Source organism: Pongo abelii, chromosome 16 (assembly GCF_028885655.2).
Source record: "Pongo abelii isolate AG06213 chromosome 16, NHGRI_mPonAbe1-v2.0_pri, whole genome shotgun sequence".
Classification (NCBI taxonomy): domain Eukaryota; kingdom Metazoa; phylum Chordata; class Mammalia; order Primates; family Hominidae; genus Pongo; species Pongo abelii.
This window is the reverse complement of record NC_072001.2, coordinates 37,842,869-37,847,215: the sequence shown is the minus strand read 5'-3', so window position 1 is coordinate 37,847,215 and position 4,347 is coordinate 37,842,869. Positions and strand designations below refer to the sequence as shown.

Below are 4,347 nucleotides of genomic sequence, written 5' to 3'. Positions count from 1 at the left end.
TCCCAAATAGCTGGGATTACAGGCATGTGCCACCACTCCCGGCTAAGTTTTTTTTGTATTTAGTAGAGACGGGGTTTCACCATCTTGGTCAGACTGGTCTCTAACTCCTGACCTCAAATGATCCATCTGCCTCGGCTTCCCAAAGTGCTAAGATTACAGGCGTGAGCCACTGCGCCGGGCCCCATAAAATATCACTTGTTATGAGAAGTTTAGACATCCAGAACAGACCACTGAAATATAGGGCTTCTGTGAGCACAAAGAAGCCTCTACAGTGGAGGGGCTGGTGAAGAGGAGGGATTTTCCCATGATATTTTGAGCAACTTCAGCTATATTTGAGTTTGGGAAGGTTTCAGAAACAACTGCTTCTTTAGGAGACTAGGAAGAACAACCACAGTGCCTATGCCATTGTATATTATTTTATTTAACAAACACCCACACAGCACTTATTATGTGCCAGACCCTGTAAGTGATTTACAAATATTAACTCTTGATTTTTCATAACAATCCTACACAGCAGGTGATATCATCTTCATTATCGTTATCTTCATTTTAACAGATGGAGCAACTGAGGCACAGAGAGGTTAAGTTCTTAGCTTAAGGCCCACAGCTAACAAGCAACAGATCCCAGGATATCTGGCTGCCGAGTCCATACTCCTAACCACCATGCTGTACTCCTCTAAGAGTAGGTCATATGTAAGGAGGGGTTGGGGGTTAGGAAATGTCTGGATGCCAGGTTCCTTTAGCATGTCACTTCTCCATTGTGGAGACATTGCTTTTAACTTCCGCCAACTTCTACCTCTTCAACCTGGGGATTGTTTCTCAGGTCTGTGCCTCTCAGACGTTCTTAGGAGAAAAGATATGATCCAATGAAGATCAAAGAAATTTAAAAGTAATCACCAGAATGACCTAGCTTAAGACACTGAGACTGGTGAGCTAAAGGTGAAAATAGCAAGATATTAGTGGTTTTGATTGGATCTGAATCCCCTTGGTTACTTTCATAATTTGCATAAAAATTAATAAAATGTTTTTGTTGCTGTATTTATAGGTCAACATGAATGACTTCTTTTTGGTTTAAGTGAGAAAAGATATTCGTTCCTACAAAATGTAACCTTAGCCAAGGACCTTAGAGAGTAAGGTTCTGTAAGTACTAATAGAAAGTAGCACAAGAGCCGGGCGCAGTGGCTCATGCCTGTAATCCCAGCACTTTTGGAGGCTGAGGCAGGCGGATCACGAGGTCAGGAGATCGAGACCATCCTGGTTAACACGGTGAAACCCCATCTCTACTAAAAATACAAAAAATTAGCCGGGCATGGTGGTGGGCACCTGTAGTCCCAGCTGCTTGGGAGGCTGAGGCAGGAGAATGGCATGAACCGGGGAGGCAGAGGTTGCAGTGAGCCGAGACGGCGCCACTGCACTCCAGCCTGGGTGACAAAGCAAGACTCCGTCTCAAAAAAAAAAAAGAAAAAAAAAGAAAGTAGCACAAGAAGGTTAATTTGAATGATCATTTGCCATTAAAAAAAAACGTAAAAGGAATCTATTTACCCATCAGTAAGGGAATGGCTAAAATTAAAGAACATCCATGCAATCAATGGAACCCAATCATTAAAACAAATAAGGGCTGAGCACAGCATCTCACATCTGTAATCCTAGTGCTTGGGAGGCCAAGGCAGAAGGACCCAGGAGTTTGAGGTTACAGTGAGCTATGACTGTGTCACCAGACTCTGAGTTAGGTGACAGAGCAAGACCCTGTCTCTAAAAAATAAAAAATAAAAATAAATAAGATCAATCTATACATACTTACCTGAAAAATATGTAAATGTATGTATGTAACACATTATTGTATGTAATACATACATACATATTAAAATTGTATACATGCATACACATTAAAATATGTATGTAACATACTTACCCGAAAAATATGTATGTAACATATTATTAAGTGAAAAAGAACATTCTCCTTAAATTTAAAAAATTAATAACTGATGGCTTAAATTTTAAAAAATTAAAAAATTTAAAAAAAAACCGGGCTGGGTGTGGTGGCTCACACCTGTAATCCCAGCACTTTGGGAGGCTGAGGTGGGTGGATCATGAGGTCAGGAGTTCAAGACCAGCCTGGTCAAGATGGTGAAACCCCATCTCTACTAAAAATACAAAAAATTAGCCGGGCGTGGTGGCAGGTGCCTGTAGTCCCAGCTACTCAGGAGGCTGAGGAAGGAGAATCATTTGAACCCGGAGGGTGGAGGTTGCAGTGAGCTGAGATCGTGCCACTGCACTCCAGCCTGGGTGACAGAGTGAAACTCCATCTCAAAAAAAAAAAAAAAACAAAAAACAAGGCCAGGTGCGGTGGCTCACACCTGTAATCCCAGCACTTTGGGAGGCCAAGGTGGGCATATCATCTGAGGTCGGGAGTTCAAGACCAGCCTGACCAACATGGTGAAACCCCATCTCTCCTAAAAATACAAAATTATCAGGGCATGGTGGTGCCCGCCTGTAATCCCAGCTACTTGGGATGCTGAGACAGGAGAATCACTTGAACCCAGGAGGCGAAGGTTGCAGTGAGCCGAGATCTCACCATTGCACTCCAGCCTGGGCAACAAGAGTGAAACTCTGTCTCAAAAATAAATAAATAAATAAAAATAAAAAAGAACGGCCAGGCGTGGTGGCTCACGCCTGTAATTTCAGCACTTTGGGAGGCCGAGGTGAGTGGATCACTTGAAGTCAGGAGTTCGAGAACAGCCTGGCCAACATGGTGAAACCCTGTCTCCACTAAAAATACAAAAATTAACCAGGTGTGGTGGTGGGTGCCTGTAATTCCAGCTACTTGGGAGGCTGAGGCAGGAGAATCACTTGAACTCGGGAGGCAGAGGTTGCAGTGAGCCTAGGTTGTGCCACTGCACTCCAGCCTGGGCCACAGAGTGAGAGTCTATCTTTAAAAAAAAAAAATTATCATAGCATTACACCATTTTTACAGAAAAAGCACCCAATAACATTTGTTTTTGAAGGTCTATAACACACAGGCATGTGGATATAAATAGAAAAAGTCTAAAAGAGTACATACAAACCTCTTAAGAGTAGTTATCTCTGGAGAATTACCTGAACAAGGCTGGTGATGGTGAAAAGGAAATAAATTTTCACTTTCCAGACTTCCTGTTTGTGGTAGGTAAGATTCACCAAGTGCATACAAGCTAAAGCACAAGCAAGCATATGGAAACCATTAAACAATTGGAGGGAGATTAAGAAATAATTAATTATAAATAAGCTGTGTATAAAATTTGACCAACTAACTCATGAGACAGATCATATAACCACTTAACGCACCAGTTATTTTATAATTATGCATAAATTATTCTGCTCGCTTTACCAGACTTCTATTCCATGATGCTATGAATTTTAGGGTTTTATTTTTATTAAAACTTGAAGAAGGGAGAAAAATGCCTTGCAAGGACTGTTAAGTCAATAGTCACTGCATTGGTCTTTTATTCCTCTATATTCTTTTTAGGAACTGACACAGATATTCATATGAACTATCACCATATTTCACACCATTAAAAACAACAACAACAACAACTTTAGTCCAGGCATGGTGGTTCACACCTGTAATCCCAGCACTTTGGGAGGCTGAAGCAGGCAGATCACTTGAGGCCAGGAGTTCGAGACCAGCTTGGGCAGTATGGTGAAACCCCATCTCTACTAAAAATACAAACATTAGCCAGGCGTGGTGGTGTAGGCACCTGTAATCCCAGCTACTCAGAAGGCTGAGGAAGGAGAATCACCTGAACCCGGGAGGGAGGCAGAGGTTGCAGCGAGCCAAGATCACACCATTGTACTCCAGCCTGGCAACAGAGTGAGACTCTGTCTCGAACAAAAAAAAAGGAGACAAATTAAATTTAGCAGAGTTTATTTGAGCAAAGCAGTGTGAGCAACAAGCTTTTATAGGCCAAACATAGAAGCAAAGTAGAAAAATCACCTGACTGGCTACAGTTAAGTGGCTGCCTTATTTGGGGATGGTCTGATCACTTGGCTGCCTATCATTGGCTGAAGCTTGGCTGTTACAAAATATACTCCTAAGTTAGGCCTTCCATTTGTTTTGCACCAAGTTAGGTTACAGTTTGTTAAGTATATAGGAACTCAAAGTACGGAGACAGCCTCAAGCTAGTGGCTCCTGCTTATTTAATTTAACATCACTGATCGAATGGCAGTGTGGTATGGTGAAAACAACATGACATAGCGTTAGGGGACCAGTCCAGATTCTTTTGCTGAGTCTCTGGGTAACTCCTGCTGCTTAATATCTGCAGGTTCCTATTTAATCCTATTTAATCTTAAAAATAAAATCTATGATTCAAG

The 4,347-nt window shown here is 41.8% G+C and overlaps 1 long non-coding RNA gene across 1 annotated transcript; it reads right to left on the bottom strand.

The window, feature by feature from the left end:
* Positions 1 to 279: 279 nt before the first annotated feature.
* Positions 280 to 4,347, bottom strand: LOC129050468 (uncharacterized). Its single transcript, XR_008514096.1, has 4 exons — positions 3,777 to 4,347; positions 3,598 to 3,690; positions 3,097 to 3,188; positions 280 to 843 (listed from the first exon to the last, which is right to left on the bottom strand). It is a non-coding gene; the product is annotated as an uncharacterized LOC129050468 (long non-coding RNA).